Here is a 17,228-nt window from a genome sequence, read left to right as displayed (position 1 = left end):
CACAACTCTAAAATGTGTTACTGCTTGGAACGCTGAAATATGTTATTCTTTCTAAACTAAACACCCTTAATGATAACTTGAGGCTCAGATTTTCCTCTGAGCAGTGAACAAATGGCGCCCGCTGCTCATTAGACTTGCACTTACCCATAAGCTTTTCTTGTTTTTTCTCACGGCAATTCCTCTCATCGGCGCTGAATCTAAAACGGTGCCCTCTACAATGCAGCTGGGATCTGTGTGAATGGGGCAAGCAACTGTCTATACCCTTAACCAATCAGATTAAAGCATCTGATGAGCAGCAAAGAGTCAGAACCAGGAAGTGTAAGTTCGAATAGTGAATTCAATGTCAGATCAGGTACAGAAAGCAAAATAGAGGGTAAGAAATATTGAATTAAGAAACAGAGATAAAAGAGACAGAAAGAAAAAGTAATAAAATAAAAATGCTTACATCTTTTTTTAAATGTCCAACAACAATTAAAATCTGAAGGAATGAGACTCCGCACTTGTAAAAGTTAATTTTCAGTTCCAGAGAGGTTGTTTGGCAGTCATTAAGTCTTACTACGGCCTTAAAAGTATGTTTAGACTTAAATAACTTGACGTACCTGTTTTGGCGAGATTAGTTCATATATACCAGGGCAGTGCAGGAACTTCATGCCATTCCATTCATTTGAATGGTGAGTCAGCTGGCGAGATGGCGTTTTTGCAGAGTTTACGGAGGAGCAGGGCATCTGATAGAGCAACTTCCGGATTTCCGTGTTTGATTGCACAAGTGCAGCCGCTGGAAGTTGCTGTACCAGACGCACTGAAATAACGGTGAACCCTGTTAGCCTCGCCGTTATTTTCAGAGGAAAGTCCGGCCCATTGTTTCCCATTACAGTCCCCATGACTTACACTATCCTTTTTTTCACGGACAGCCGCCCATTTAGGACATGAACGCGCCTGCTATATACGTAGGGGACTGTACCAGTTTACTTGTTTGTATGCATATGTATTGAAAATATGATTTGCAAAAACAGACTCTCACCTGTGCACCATGTGCATACCATATATTTTGAAAGGAAATAATACCAGTAGTTATTTAAATGAACAATACTAGGGAAATATCCTTTTCCTGTGTATACTTATTCTGGTGTAAATCTATTACCTAATGTGGCCTATGGTCTGATAACAGTTCAGTTAACATTTTTCTTTTGGGGGGGTGGAATGCACAAAAGAATTCACTCCTGCAACACCCGAGACCATCCAACTCTTTCTGTGTTTAAATGAGTCTATAATTGAGACTAATAATAGTTTCTATTCTATGTGCAAGAAATTTAACAAATTTAGACATTTGTGAAAATAAAATGTGACTGTTCCAAAACAAGTAAATTAAAACCATAATAAAATATTGCCTCACTGCAATGTTGTACATTACTTGCCATAATACAGGAAAAGCTTGTTCAACACACAATTTACACACACTTGGTACATGTTTAAACTCTGCTTAGATATACACGACAACACTAAGCAATCCTTCCTATGGTTGGGTTTAGAATTAGGAGTAAAGCAGCAACGTAAGCAAAAGAATGCAAGGATGAGGCAGAGGAAAAGGTGAAGCAGGATTAACTTGTGCATAAATGGATTCTTAAGTGCTTTTGAATTGTTAACAAACTACCGTAAGTGGGATCAAGAAATTTGGGTGAAAAGTCTGATACCGTTACTTAGTGGTATTGCATTTTCACATATAGAAATAATTGGCAGTGGATCTACATGTCAAAAACTATGATATTGCAAGATGAGTGATTATTGCTGCTTATGATTTGACACCAGAAGCTTTAGGCAGAAACTTAAACGATCATGGAAAGCTTAGAACTGTAGTTATAGAGAACGGGTGATAAAAAAATAAATATGTTCCCTTTGCTGTAAGAGGGGGAATTACTTGAATTACATAGAATTTACAGCATAGAAATAGGCCATTTGGCCCAACTGGTCTATGGCAGTGTTTATGCTCCACACGAGCCTCCTCCCACCCTACTTCATCTAACCCTATCAGCATAACCTTCTATTCCTTTCTCCCTCATGTTCTTATCTAGCTTCCCCTTAAATGCATCTATGCTATTTGTCTCAACTACTCCATGTGGTAACAAGTTCCACGTTCTAACCACTATCTGGGTAAAGAAGTTTCTCCTGAATTCCTTATTGGATTTATTGGTGACTATCTTATATTTATATAATAACTATAATGGGCCAGAATTTGCTGTCAAAATAACGGTGAAGCTAATGGCATTCGTCGTTGTTTATGTGTAAATGTTACAGCAACTTCAGGCGAGGAGCAGACGCGCGATTAAATGCGAATATCCAAAAGTTGACGCCCGAGTTGCGCCCTCCACCCATTAGTTTCACAAAAACAACATTTTGCTATCTGCTTCACCATTGACATGCATTGAATGTCAAGAAGTTGCTGTACTTGCACAGTAGATACGAACTAAACCCGCCGCAGATATTTAGGGTTAGTAATTAGTAGCGTAAGTACCCTTTTAGCGATGTGATAATTGTTAATTACTGCCAATCAACCTCTCTGGCACAGAAAATTAACCATTACAAGTGAGGAGTCTCATTTCTTCAGATTTTGAATTTTTCGGGGATTTTTCTTACTTTTCCTTTCTTTCTCTTTCTTCTCTCTCTCATAATCCAATCTTTCTTTCCCACTCTTTATTTCTCGTTCTGTACCTGATTTGATATTGAATTCACCCCCTTTAATTCACCCTCATTCTCAGTTCTTCCGCTGTTTGTTTCCCAATCCTTAAATCTCATTAGTTACGGAGATACCCTGTTGGTCGCCCTGTTTACTCAGGTCCCAGATGCCCTATTTCCCTCGCTGCGCCGTTATCAACTCGCACTTTCAGCAACTTTGTAGGCAAAAATTTTTTGAGCTGAAGGGTGCAGGGGCAGATGCCGTTAGATGTCCTGCTACAGCAAAATCTGGCCCATCTAGTAAAGAAATACATCAATTAATGTCAAGAAATAATCTTCTGGAAGTGATACCAAAACATTTAAGGGTGTGGTTGTGAGATCACAAACTCAAAAATGATTCACTTACTTGGCCATCTAACTCAACTTGTGTCAGATGACCAAATGGGCCAATGCTTTTGTGGCATCATGAGCACTGGGGCGCTGATGACTCTGTGGAAAAGCAGGGGACTCACATTGACTGATCAAATCAGATGATCAGCCTCTGTCTTGAAACATAGAAACATAGAAAATAGGAGCAGGAGTAGGCCATTCGGCCCTTCAAGCCTGCTCCACCATTCAATATGATCATGGCTGATCTTCTATCTCAATACCATATTCCCACTCTCTCCCCATACCCCTTGATGCCTTTTGTGTCTAGAATCTATCTAGCTCTTTCTTAAATATATTCAGTGACTTGGCCTCCACAGTCTTCTGTGATAGAGAATTCCACAGGTTCACCACCATCTGAGTGAAAAAATTTCTCCTCATCTCAGTCCTAAATGTCTTACCCCGTATCCCAAGACTGTGACCCCTCGTTCTGGACCCCCCAGCCAGGGGAAACATCCTCCCTGCATCCAGTCTGTCTAGCCCTGTCAGAATTTCATATGTTTCAATTCTTCTAAACTCGAGTGAATACAGGTTGAGTCGACCCAATCTCTCCTCATACGACAGTCCTGCCATCCCAGGAATCAGTCTGGTGAACCTTCGCTGCACTCCCTCTATGGCAAGTATATCCTTTCTTAGGTAAGGAGACCAAAACTGCACACAATACTCCAGTTGTGGTCTCACCAAGGCCCTGTATAACTGCAGTAAGATATCCTTGCTCCTGTACTCAAATCGTCTTGCAATGAAGGCCAACATACCATTTGCCTTCCTAACTGCTTGCTGCACCTACATGTTCGCTTTCAGTGACTGGTGTACAAGGACACCCAGGTCCCTTTGTACATCAACATTTCCCAATCTATCACCATTTAAATAATACTCTGCCTTTCTGTTTTTCCTTCCGAAGTGGATAACTTCACATTTATCCGCATTATACTGCATCTGCCATGTATTTGCCCACTCACTCAACTTGTCTAAATCGCCTTGAAGCCTCTTTGCATCCTCCTCACAACTCACGATCCCACCTAGTTTTGTGTCATCAGCAAACTTGGAAATATTACATCTGGTTCCCTCATCCAAATCATTGATATATATTGTGAATAGCTGGGGCCCCAGCACTGATCCCTGCGGTACCCCACCAGTCACTACCTGCCATCCCGAAAAAGACCCATTTGTTCCTACTCTCTGTTTCCTGTCTGTTAACCAATTTTCAATCCACGCCAGTATGTTACCACCAATCCTATGTGCTTTAATTTTGCACACTAACCTCTTATGTGGGACTTTATCAAAGGCCTTCTGAAAATCCAAATAAACCACATCCACTGGTTCGCCCTTATCTATTCTACCAGTTACATCCTCAAAGAACTCCAGTAGGTTTGTCAAACATGATTTTCCTTTCATAAATCCATGTTGACTTTGTATAATCCCGCTGATATTTTCCATGTGTCCTGTCTTCACATCTTTTGTTAGGCTAACCAGTCTGTAATTCCCTGTTTTCTCTCTCCCTCCTTTTTTAAATAGTGGGGTTACATTTGCCACCCTCCAATCTGCAGGAACTGTTCCATAATCTATAGATTTTGGAAGTTGACTCTGTTGCTAGCATCCTTGCCTCTGAGCCAAAGATGTAGGTTCAAGCCCCCCTAGCCAGGACTTGAATACATGATCTAAGCTGACATTTCAATGCAGTACTGGGGGAGTGCTGCACTGGCAGAGTGTTGTCCTTTAGATAAGACTTTAAACTGAGGCCCCATCTGCCGACTGCAATGGTTCAGATGCACTGGAGACCTTGGTGCAAGAGGTAGTGAGAAGGAGGAGCATCCTGTATCCGCAGGACGGCAAAAGGACCTGCAGACATATGCTCAAGAGGCAGTGGGAGGAAGTAACGGAGGAGGTAAATGCCAGGAGCATAGCTCCAAGAACATGGATGCAGCACAGGAAGAAGTTCAGTGATTTAACACGAGTTGACAAGGTGAGTGAATTCAAGTTTCAAGTGGCACATCCGACCAACTGCACCACTTGAGTCATCCATTGCTCCACGCACTACATCCCCATCACCCACCTACCAACAATCTCTTTCAATCAATACTCAACTGTTCAAATCATATGCTTTATCTCACCCTCACATACTTAGCACTGTTGCAAGCCTCACACCCACAATTCACAGTTCACACACACTGGCAGCTATTCACCCATGACATCCATATCACCCAAACATCTTGCAAGACATTCACTGACACACTTCCCTCTTTCTTGAAGGAGAAGGTGATGCATAACAGGAGGCAGCAAGAGACAACTGGAGGAGGACAAGCGCGCCTACACATTTTGACTCCCGTGGAGGAGACAGTGCTGCCCATCATGGGAAGAGTCATTGCTGAGGCCGTGGGCCACTGGCGGTGCTGGAGGGATCGATGATGAGGGTCTCTGCATCCTGAATCCTCCTTCTTGATTCCCACTTTTCCCTCATCCCACAATCTTTTCTAACTCACGTGCTACAGATGGTGTAAGCACATACTTCTTACTTTCTCCTCTCCCCTCACCACAACCCAACCCTTGTCCCTTTGTCATTTCAGATACCCAAGAAATGGAACCTTCTCAGTCAGAGGAGTCAGAGGAAGAAGACAGTGATGATGAAGAGACACTGTCATTTGATCTTACATTCGCAGCCACCAGCTCAGAGACACTGCGTGTACTTTAGAGGCTATGATAGAGGAGGGATCTGCATGTGGTGAAACACCGGGCACAAGTGCACAGGAGCCAGGGTGGGGGGGAATTGATACCGCAGGTGCCAGCTTGCTGGAAGGCAAGGTCGCACACGAGTTCTGCTGCAGAGGATTCAGATGATGACTTCGATGAGCCAGGCTACAGAAGGAGGCTGATGGGAGTACATAACCAAATGCCTGGTGCACTGGAATGCCTGCGCACAATGTCAAGGAGCATGGAGGAGTCCAGCCGCAATTTGGCATAGGGCTTTGCACAGAGCTTGGAGCCCATTCTTTCCAACATGGAACAGGTGATCACCTCCATCAGCATACATGTGGAATCGACCATGATGCAGCGTCTGATGACCGATGTCACAGCTTCCATCAAAGGTCTCACTGCTGCCATCGTGGCTGAGTACCACTGTTGAAAGGGGCTTCCAGGGCGTCACAGCAGTCCAGCAATTTGTTCTCCAACAGATCACCAGAATTTCTGAGGCACTGCCCCAGGAGTGTGGTAGTGGCTCCATAGAACATGAACCTGCTGTCCTCTCTCAAAAAGGCAGCATTCCTGTTCTCACCCCTGCCACTCCACCAATGCTCTTACTGTTGCCTGTCAGCCAGCCAGCCCAGGCCGAGATGGTGCAATCTAAAAGCCAGGCCCTCTAAGCCCAGAGCTTAGAGCCCAGCCAGCCCTGAGCTGCTTGAGGTCGTCTTCCAAGGCCGCCTGCAGTCTCCTCAATTGAATGTCAGCAGCCTTCCACCTTCCATGCTCCAGCCAGTGGGGGAGCACCTCGTAGGAGCACTAAGAAAGGTAAAGGTACAGAGAAGACAGGCACTATGGGAATGCATAAGGATGAATAGTGTCATTTTGTTTGCATAATTTCATGTGTTAATTTATAAATGTGGATTTGAATTTGCATTTGGTGGTGGTTTTTATTTCTGCAATGAGGGAACAGCCCATATGTGTAATCATAAGGAGGACGATTTGATGGTCATGTGGGAGTGGAAAGGTAAGGAGTGTGGGACTGTTGGAGAATGGGGAGGTATCGTTGAGGTTACTGGTATCACTCATTAATAATCTGATCACGTAGATCCCTGGCTGAAAGAGCATGTCTACGTTGTAGCCTCCCTTCCTCTTCCTCTACGTCCTGTTGCACTTCCTCCTCCTCCTCCTACTCCTTGTCTTGCTCATGCTCCTCAGGTTCTCATCTGATAGACGGTGGCAAGGGCTGTTCCCTCATAATGGCCAGGTTGTGCAGCGTGCAGCATACAACGACAAATCTTGATACCCGCTCAGCTGAGTACTGCAGGGCTCCTCCAGAGCAGTCCAGGCAGCGGAAGCTTTGCTTGAGGATGCCTATGGTGTGCTCTATGATGTTCCTCGTGACAAAATGACTCTTGTTGTAGGCCTGCTGTGCACTTATGCGTGAGTTCCTGACCAGAGTCGTGAGCCATGTCATGAGGGGATAACCCTTGTCGCCCAGTAAGCCAGACTTTGACTTGCTTTGCTGGTTGAAACACAGGTGGAACAGAGGACTCCCACAGAATGAATGAATCAGGATAGCGGGCATTGATCTGCAGGATGTGCTGCCTGTGGTCGCACACCAGCTGCACACTGAGGGAGTGGAATCCTTTTTTTTTATTCATTCATGGGATGTGGACGTTGCTGGCAAGGCCAGCATTTATTGCCCATCCCTGATTGCCCTTGAGAAGGTGATGGTGAGCTGCCTTCTTGAACTGCTGCGGTCAGTGTGGTGAAGGTTCTCCCACAGTGTTTTAGGTAGGGAGTTCCAGGCTTTTGACCCAGCAACAATGAAGGAACGGGGATATATTTCCATATCAGGATGTGTGTGACTTGGAGGGGACCACGCAGGTGGTGGTGTTCCCATGCACCTGCTGCCCTTGTCTTTCTAGGTGGTAGAGGTTGTGGGTTTGGGAGGTGCTGTCGAAGAAGTCTTGGTGAATTGCTGCAGTGCATCTTGTAGATGGTACACATCGCAGCCACGGTGCACCGGTGGTGGAGGGAGTGAATATTTAAGGTGGTGGATAGGGTGCCAATCAAGCGGGCTGCTTTGTCCTGGATGGCGTCGAGCTTCTTGAGTGTTGTTGGAGCTGCATTCATCCAGGCAAGTGGAGAGTATTCCATCACACTCTGAACTTGTGCCTTGTAGATGGTAGAAAGGCTTTGGGATGGCAGGAGATGAGTCACTCACCACAAAATACCCAGCCTCTGACCTGCTCTTGTTGCCACAGTATTTATATGGCTGGTCCAGTTAAGTTTCTGGTCAATGGTGACCCCCAGGATGTTAATGATGGGGGATTCAGCGATGGTAATGCCGTTGAATGTCAAGGGGAGGTGGTTAGACTCTCTCTTGTTGGAGACGGTCATTGCCTGGCACTTGTGTGGCGCGAATGTTATTTGCCTCTTATCAGCCTAAGCGCGGATGTTGTCCAGGTCTTGCTGCATGCGGACACGGACTGCTTCATTATCTGAGGGGTTGTGAATGGAACTGAACACTGTGCAGTCATCAGCAAACATTCCCACTTCTGACCTTATGATAGAGGGAAGGTCAATGTTGAAGCAGCTGAAGATGGTTGGGCCTAGGACACTGCCCTGAGGAACTCCTGCAGCGATGTCCTGGGGCTGAGATGATTGGCCTCCAACAACCACTACCATCTTCCTTTGTAGTAGATATGACTCCAGCCACTGGAGAGTTTTCCTCCTGATTCCCATTGACTTCAATTTTACTAGGGCTCCTTGATGCCACACTCGGTCAAATGCTGCCTCAATGTCAAGGGCCATCACTCTCACCTCATCTCTGGAATTCAGCTCTTTTGTTCATGCTTGGACGTAGGCTATAACGAAGTCTGGAGCCAAGTGGTCCTGGCGGAACCCAAACTGAGCATTGGTGAGCAGATTATTGGTGACTAAGTGCCGCTTGATAGCACTGTCGACGACACATTCCATCACTTTGCTGATGATTGAGAGTAGACTGTTGGGGCAGTAATTGGATTTGTCCTGCCTTTTGTTGACAGAACATACCTGGGCAATTTCCACTTTGTCGGGCAGATGCCAGTGTTGTAGCTGTATTGGAACAGCTTGGCTAGAGGCACGGCTAGTTCTGGAGCACAAGTCTTCAGCACTATAGCCGGGATGTTGTCAGGGCCCATAGCCTTTGCTGTATCCAGTGCACTCAGCTATTTCTTGATATCATGTGGAGTGAATCGAATTGGCTGAAGACTGGCTTCTGTGATGGTGGGGATCTCGGGAGGAGGCCGAGATGGATCATCCACTCGGCATTTCTGGGCTGAAGATGTTGCAAACGCTTCAGCCTTGTCTTTTGCACTCACGTGTTGGGCACTGCCACATTGAGGATGGGAATGTTCATGGAGCCTCCTCCTCCCATTAGTTGTTTAATTGTCCACCACCATTCACGATTGGATGTGGCAGGACTGCAGAGCTTTGATCTGATCCATTGGTTGTGGGACCGCTTAGTTCTGTCCATAGCATGTTGCTTCCGCTGTTTAGCATGCATGTAGTCCTGAGTTGGAGCTTCACCAAGTTGGCACCTCATTTTTAGGTACGCCTGGTGCTACTCCTGGCATGCTCTTCTACACTCGTCATTGAACCAGGATTGATCCCCTGGCTTGATGGTAATGGTAGTGTGAAGGATATGCCAGGCCATGAGGTTACAGATTGTGCTGGAATACAATTCTGCTGCTGCTGATGGCCCACAGCATCTCATGGATGCCCAGCTTTGAGCTGCTAGGTCTGTTCTGAATTTATCCCATTTAGCTCGGTAATAGTGCCACACAACACAATGGACGGTGTCCTGAATGTGAAGACGGGACTTCGTCTCCACAAGGACTGTGCGGTGGTCACTCCTACCAATACTGTCATGGACAGATGCATCTGCGACAGATAGATTGGTGAGGATGAGGTCAAGTAGATTTTTCCCTCATGTTGGTTCTCTCACCACCTGCCACAGGTCCAGTCTGGCAGCTGTGTCCTTCATGACTCGGCCAGCTCAGTCAGTAGTGGTGCTGCCAAGCCACTCTTGGTGATGGGTATTGAAGTCCTCCACCCAGAGTACATTCTGTGCCCTTGCTACCTTCAGTGCTTCCTCCAAGTGGTGCTTAACATGGAGGTGTACTGATTCATCAGCTGAGGGAGGGCAATAGGTGGTAATCGGCAGGAGGTTTGCTTGCCCATGTCTGACCGGATGCCATGAGACTTCATGGGGTCCGGGGTCAATGTTGAAGACTCCCAGGGCCACTCCCTCCAGACTGTATACCACTGTGTCACCACCTCTGGTGGGTCTGTCCTGCCGGTGGGACAGGACATACCCAGGGATGGAGGAGTCTGAGACGTTGGCTGAAAGGTATGATTCTGTGAGTATGGCAATGTCAGGCTGTTGCTTGACTGGTCCGAGAGAGAGCTCTCCCAATTTTGGCACAAGTCCCCAGATGTTAGTGAGGAGGACTTTGCAGGTTGACTGGGCTTGGTTTGCCTTTGCCATTGCCTTTGTCGTGTCCGGTGCCTCGTGGTCTGATTCATCTGGTTTTATTCTTATTATGTCTTTTTGTAGCGAGATTGTACAACTGAGTGGCTTGCTAGGCCATTTCAGCGGGCAGTTAAGAATCAACCACATTGCTGTGGGTCTGGAGTAACATATAGGCTAGACCGGGTAAGGACGGCAGGTTTCCTTTCCTAAAGGATATGAGTAAAGCAGATGGGTTTTTATGACAATCCAGTAGTTTCATGGTTGCCATTACTGATACGAGCTTTTTATTCCAGATTTTATTTTAATTTTTTGGCACAATATTTTAAATGACACAAAGAGTACAGCAAAAGCAGTCAGACCACTCTCTCTGTAGAGTATTAAAACTTTATTCAAGTCGAGGAAATCTCCAAAAACATGTACAATTGCACCATCAGCCAGAAGAATACTTCATGATCCCTTTAAATAGCGCGGGGTTGGGGTTTTCTTCATGCCCTTTAAGTCCTGTTCAGCTGTGCGAGGTTAAGAGTGGGCATTGGCTGCAGTGTGGAGTTCCAAAATAGCAGCATTGCCTTCAAATCAGCATTGCACACTGATCCGCGCCATGATCTCCCTACTCTGCAGGCTGCTGCATTCGTCAGGTGCATGCGCGCAAACCCCTTTAACAAGATGGCATACTGCACACTTCCCATCGGAAGTGCGCGCACGTATCTCGGACTCCATTTTCCGGACTTAGGTGCCTGCATAGTACCTAAAAAGTGAGCGCTACATGACCCAATGTTACCCCCATATAGTACAGAAACAGACAATTTGGCACATCAATTTTGCCACCCTGTCTAATCTCATTCTCCCGTCACTCCGCATACACTTTAATATTCTACTTTTTAAAATAACTATCAAACTCCCTTTGAAAAGAATTGGACTCTGTTTCAACAACAGTTTGTGGCAGAGAATTCCAAATTCTAACTACCCTCTGTGTAAAGAATTTTTTTCTAACATCCCCTTTAATTCTTTTTGTGATTATCTTAAATTTGTGCCCTTTCATTACTGTCTTGCCGACCAGTGCAAACAATCTATCACTATTTACCTTATAATACCTGTGACAAAAATTATGTACTTTTGTCAAAGTTTTGATTTAGTAGCTGCATCAATAGGAAGAAAAGTGAATGATGCAAACTTGAGGCCAGCGAGAAGGAGAAATAATGGCCCAGAAATTCGATTGTGCCCAAACATGGGTATGCAGGGGGGCAGCTTTCTTTGCACGTGCCTGTTACTGTTGTCCCAGGTAGCATGTAATATTCTTATTGTCTGCTCATTATCGTGAGTCAGGCATGCAGCCTGTGCTACCCGGCTCTGGCACTGTGTGGCAGTTCTTGGGATGGTTTAGGTTGCCCCTATTGCCTCTGCCACTTCCCTCCAAACATGCATTTGAGAATCTTAGACAACCTTTTTTTATTTCAAAATATACTTTATTTCATAGAATTAAAGGTGCACACAGTTCAAAGTAAATATCACAATTCCAAACCAGTACATTTCAAGCCAAGAACACCACAGATCGTACACAAAGCAATCTCATTATTACAATTCAAACACGGTATTTCTTATGACTCATGGTGTACAATACAAGGTGGGGTGGCCTTTCCCCATAGAGCCTATGCGTAGGTCACACTTTGCCTTAGTACGTCCCGCAGCACGTACCTGTACCTTGGAGTGTGCCAGTCGGCAACACTCGGTCATGGACAGTTCCTTCAGCTGGAAGACCAGCATGTTTCAGGCAGACCAAAGGGCCTCCTTCACCGAGTTGATGGTCTTCCAGCTGCAGGTGATATCTGTCTCGGTGTGCGTCCCGGGGAACAGTCCGTAGAGCACAGTGTCCTGTGTTACCGAACTGTTTGGGATGAACCGGGACAGATGTCAACGCATCTCTCTTCACGCCCTCTGCGCAAAGGGGCAGCCCATCAGGAGGTGAAAGACGCTCTCCTCCCCGCCACAGCCTCGAGGGTAGCTCACAGTGATGCTGATGTTCCGTGCATGTTGGAAGGACTGCACTGGGAGGGTCTTTCTCACCACCATCCAGGCTACATTCTGGCGCCTGTTGGTCAGTTCCGGCGACGAGACGTTCTGCCAAATGGCATCGACCATCTGGTCGAGGAAGAAACCGATAAGAGTCCACCCTCTCAGTTCCTTCCTCTGAGAACGTTTTGTGTCGACCACTGTCTGACGGCCTTGTGGTCGAAAGGGTTCCTCCTCAGGAACTTCTCCACCTGGGACAGGTGTGGTGGGGGAACGGCCCAGCTTGGCCAGACCCAGACTTCTCAGTGTGTTGGACGGGTAGAAACCCAGCTTTCTTTTTGTTTTAATCTCTCTGCCACTTTTTGCTTCATTTCTGTTCCTTTCTGTTTAAATCTTCCTCTCTCTTTTTGTTCCAATGTTCCTTGACCCTTTTTATTTCATTTTATCTTCCACCTTTTGTTTCAGTTTCCTTTGTACCTCTTCATACTTGGATGTTAGTATCATTATTATTAATAATAATATAATATTTTTGTCATTTTAGTCCCTATAATGTCTAAATAAGTCAGGACACCTCATTGTTTTTAATATGCTTGCATATTGTGCAAGTAAGTAACATAGCAGGATAGTAAAGAATATTTATGTCACTGGCCACAAGTGGATTGCACTGCCGGAAATACTATGCTAAATCATGATTTATGATTTTTACAGTTTTTCAAAATCTTGCTTTTGTCAGAGACTATCTATATCTTGCTATGATATAGTGAACCAAAGCCACAACTCTGCTTGTCCCTGCACAGCCATATGGTTCAGTGAATATGTAATTGTAGTAATTAAATTGTGAGCTACATAAAAATAAGCACAGGGGGATAAGATGCATTTTTTGTGTTTTCCCTGTCAGTTAAAAATGCCTCCTGCTTCATTTGATATATATTGTGACCCATGATGTTTAAATTGTGCAAGCTTTTATTTCCTCTAAATATTTAAGGGTAAATTCACCAATCCTGCAGGTCAGAAATAGGGTTAGATCACTGTAGTATAGATTCATTAATCTGCACTCCCTTCGAGTAGAGTTCTTTACTGAGAAAATGGGATCAGTGATTTTACGCCATAGAGTCTAACAATATTATTTATAGGGCTTTAACTAAAATGTCAATTGTAACACACACACTATATATATATCAGCATTTACAATTCCAAAGAACAGTTTTATTCATTAGTGTTCAATATTATTTTACATTTGCCTTGTTCCATTCAGCATTTACAGTATTATGGAGTGGTAGGAAGAATATAGGACTATTTCAGTTCACATTACTGCACGTTAGCTATGATCTCAAGTGTGTTTGTAATTGTTACATATTTAACACAAACAGTGAACTAATTTAACTTTTTGCCTTTACTATTTAAATAAACATAATATATAAGCTACATAAGAAATAGGAGTAGGAGTAGGTCATTCGGCCCCTCGAGCCTTTCAATAAAATCATGGCTGATCTTCTACCTCAACTCCACTTACCCGCTCTATCCCCATATCCCTTGATTCCCTTAGAGTCCAAAAATCTATCGCTATCAGTTTTGAATATACTCAATAACTGAGCATCCACAGCCCTCTGGGGTAGAGAATTCCAAAGATTCACAACCCTCTGAGAGAAGACAATATTCCTAACCTTGGTCCTAAATGGCCAACTCTTTATCTTGAGACTGTGACCCCTAGTTCTAGACTCTCCAGCCACTTGTTCTCAAATTTTGAAATTCATTGTAAGTAGTCCATTTTTTAATGCTTTAGTAGGAAACCAGTTATTTCTGTTTCCAATTAAATAGGCAGGAGTAATCTTAATTTGTGTAGAAATGGTTTATGCTTATTCATTTGTGATTCCTTTTTGTAAGGTTTTTTTACACTGTTCGGTTAAAGCCAATCTGGGCAAAGGTCCAAAATGAAAAATCCATTCCAAAGAACTAATAATTTTGGTATTGCTTATGTAACTGATGAAAATTAATTTTATATGAGAGCTTTACTCATTTCAGAATAATTTCAGTGGTTGTCAAGCAGAAAATCCATACTCAAAAGATAAATCCTATCTTGTGGCAAAATACAAAGAATTCTAATGCTACCATTTAAAATATATCCAAAAATTTTGAAATGCTTCCTAAGGGATGGCTTCTTGCTAATACAAGCTACTTAAGAAATTATTCTTTTCATGCAATAACTTATTTAAAATTTTGACTGCAAAGTTATTTTACTTTTAAACTGTAACTTGCCATCATTAATGGATGTGTGCACTGCAACAAAATAGTTTGGTTTCCTTTTGTCTATTTTAAAATTTAAATACTCAGTATAAATTAACAATGTAATTATAGTTGTTACATTTCTATTCAGCTTAATGTATGATAAAAAAAAACAATGTTTATAGTACCAGAGCGGAACTTCAATTTTCTTCCTTTCTTATAATCCATAAATCTTGGATAAATCTCTACCCAACTGAGAGGAGGGGGAATGTCTTTTCTTTAAGAGACTGTTGAAGTGAAATCATATGACCTACCCCTTGTTCTATATAAGAGCGCCATGCAACAGTAATATTCACTTTTCTCTCCTGCCATTGTCACCAGTTTCAATGTTTCTATTAGTCACAGAAGCTGAGAGGTTGCATGATTCTATCTTAGTCTCATAAGCACCTGCGATGCATTCTGAGTTGGCTGTGGCCTGTATCTTTATTTGAAAAATGGTAACCATTGTGACATCTAAATGTGAGTAATCTACCTTCTGTAAGAACCGTCCATGGGAAAAAAGATCTGTAGTCTCACTAGCCTTGCATTTTATTTTTGTGTACATACAAAATTTTGTGCAAAAGCTACCATAATTTATAAGTAATTAAAAGAACGACCCTGATTTTTTCACAATAATGTCCATAAAATTCACTATGTGTGAATACTCCTGATACCCTGTAGTATAATGCGGTGAAGGAAAGGGGTCAGACAGGGGTAGCTATGAGTGTTGGCAAACTGGCAGTTGCTTATGCACATGGATCACAAACTTACTTTATAAACATTTGTGTCCTATGGGCCAACCTGTCATCTCTTGTTGGTCTTTCATATTCTGACAGTCCTGATATATTACCTATCTGAGTTGTTCTTAATGCAGCAGGGAGTCAACAAGGTGTTCCATTCTTGGCTGTAATCACTGATGGTGGAGCTGTGGCATCGATGGTTTTGGAGTTGCCCTATTTAGGTTGGCAGCCTGGTTTTTTTTATTCGTTCATGGGATGTGGGCATCGCTGGCGAGGCCAGCATTTATTGCCCATCCCTAATTGCCCTTGAGAAGGTGGTGGTGAGCCGCCTTCTTGAACCGCTGTAGTCTGTGTGGTGAAGGTTCTCCCACAGTGCTGTTAGGAAGGGAGTTCCAGGATTTTGATCCAGCGACGATGAAGGAACGGCGATATATTTCCAAGTCGCGATGGTGTGTGACTTGGAGGGGAACGTGCAGGTGGTGTTGTTCCCATGTGCCTGCTGCCCTTGTCCTTCTAGGTGATAGAGGTCGCGGGTTTGGGAGGTGCTGTCGAAGAAGCCTTGGCGAGTTGCTGCGGTGCATCCTGTGGATGGTACACACTGCAGCCACAGTGTGCCGTTGGTGAAGGGAGTGAATGTTTAGGGCGGTGGATGGGGTGCTAATCAAGCAGGCTACTTTGTCCTGGATGGTGTCGAGCTTCTTGAGTGTTGTTGGAGCTGCACTCATCCAGGCAAGTGGAGAGTATTCCATCACACTCCTGATTTGTGCCTTGTAGATGGTGGAAAGGCTTTGTAGGCAAGATACAGAATCAAATACCTTTGAAGCATTTTGGAGAAAACAAAGGTCCTTTTTACAACAGTTTACCACCCATTATCTCCTGCTAATTCCACTTTTTTTTTCCACCTGCCAAATGACATTAATAGAATTGAATCACCTACCCCAAAATGTAGTATTCTCCTGATTGACAACTTCAGTTACCACCACGAGCATATGAAGCAAAAAACCAGAATCAACATGCATGTGCTGCATTCTCTTTTTCAGTTACTAATAGTCTCTAATCACTAATTTGCTCTCCAGCTATAAGTAATGGCTGCTTTTGTTTAACTCCCTGCCACCTTAAACACCATTTGGCACAACTTACTGTTTCAAAGTATCCAATGCACTGTTAGGATCTTGAAAAATATACCAAATTTTCATTCTGTTTTTTGGCCTGTTTTCTAACTGAAAACTTAATTCTGACTGCTGAGAAGAAGATTTTGCTGGTGCTGTACTGTTTTTGGCTGTCTTCACAGCAGTTTTATTGCAATCATGGGTGGTGTGGTAGGGTTGTCTTTGAGGCTGGAGGAGGAGGGGGAGCAGCAAGGAAGTCAGGAGAGAGCAGAAGAAGCTGGCAGAATAGGGAGGAGGAAGATGGCACTGCGCAGTAGGCCATACCCACAGCAGGTCTTCAGGGAGCACTTCTACATGAACTTCTCATACACCTCCACTTCACAAAGGACGCTGTCACCTGTAGGGTGTTTTGGGGTGTTCTCACCCTATATATCGGTGTCCCCAGGAACACCTATACCTCACAGATCGGGGTCCGGGAAAAACGGGACTTATGTTGACGCACCCGGTGATGGATCATGTAGCCGAATAGCACAGAGAACACACAAACTCGGCGTTTGATTTTTGAATTGGAAGGTTGGTTTTATTGTACCGCCAACGCGAAGAAAATGATGATTAAAATGGTCCTACGCAGTACAATGGGTTACATGCACACTACAGTACACTACCCCACTAAACTAAGAGATTGGTGGGGACCCTGGAGATACCTATCACACACACACACGTGGTTGAGGCTCACCAATTCTTGCTCACTTGCAGGTCTGACTGACCTGTTCTCTCACGTGGGGTTCGTTGGTTTCGCTGGAAGCCGCTCTC

The 17,228-nt window shown here is 44.2% G+C and overlaps 1 protein-coding gene across 1 annotated transcript in view; it reads left to right on the top strand.

Annotated features, from left to right (window-relative positions):
• spata17 (spermatogenesis associated 17) overlaps positions 1–17,228 on the top strand; it is a 228,164-nt gene that overhangs the window by 75,815 nt on the left and 135,121 nt on the right. The window lies entirely within an intron of this gene.

Source organism: Heptranchias perlo, chromosome 8, assembly GCF_035084215.1.
Source record: "Heptranchias perlo isolate sHepPer1 chromosome 8, sHepPer1.hap1, whole genome shotgun sequence".
In the NCBI taxonomy this organism is placed as follows: domain Eukaryota; kingdom Metazoa; phylum Chordata; class Chondrichthyes; order Hexanchiformes; family Hexanchidae; genus Heptranchias; species Heptranchias perlo.
Note: the sequence above shows the minus strand (reverse complement) of the source record. Positions and strands in the feature narration are given on the sequence as shown.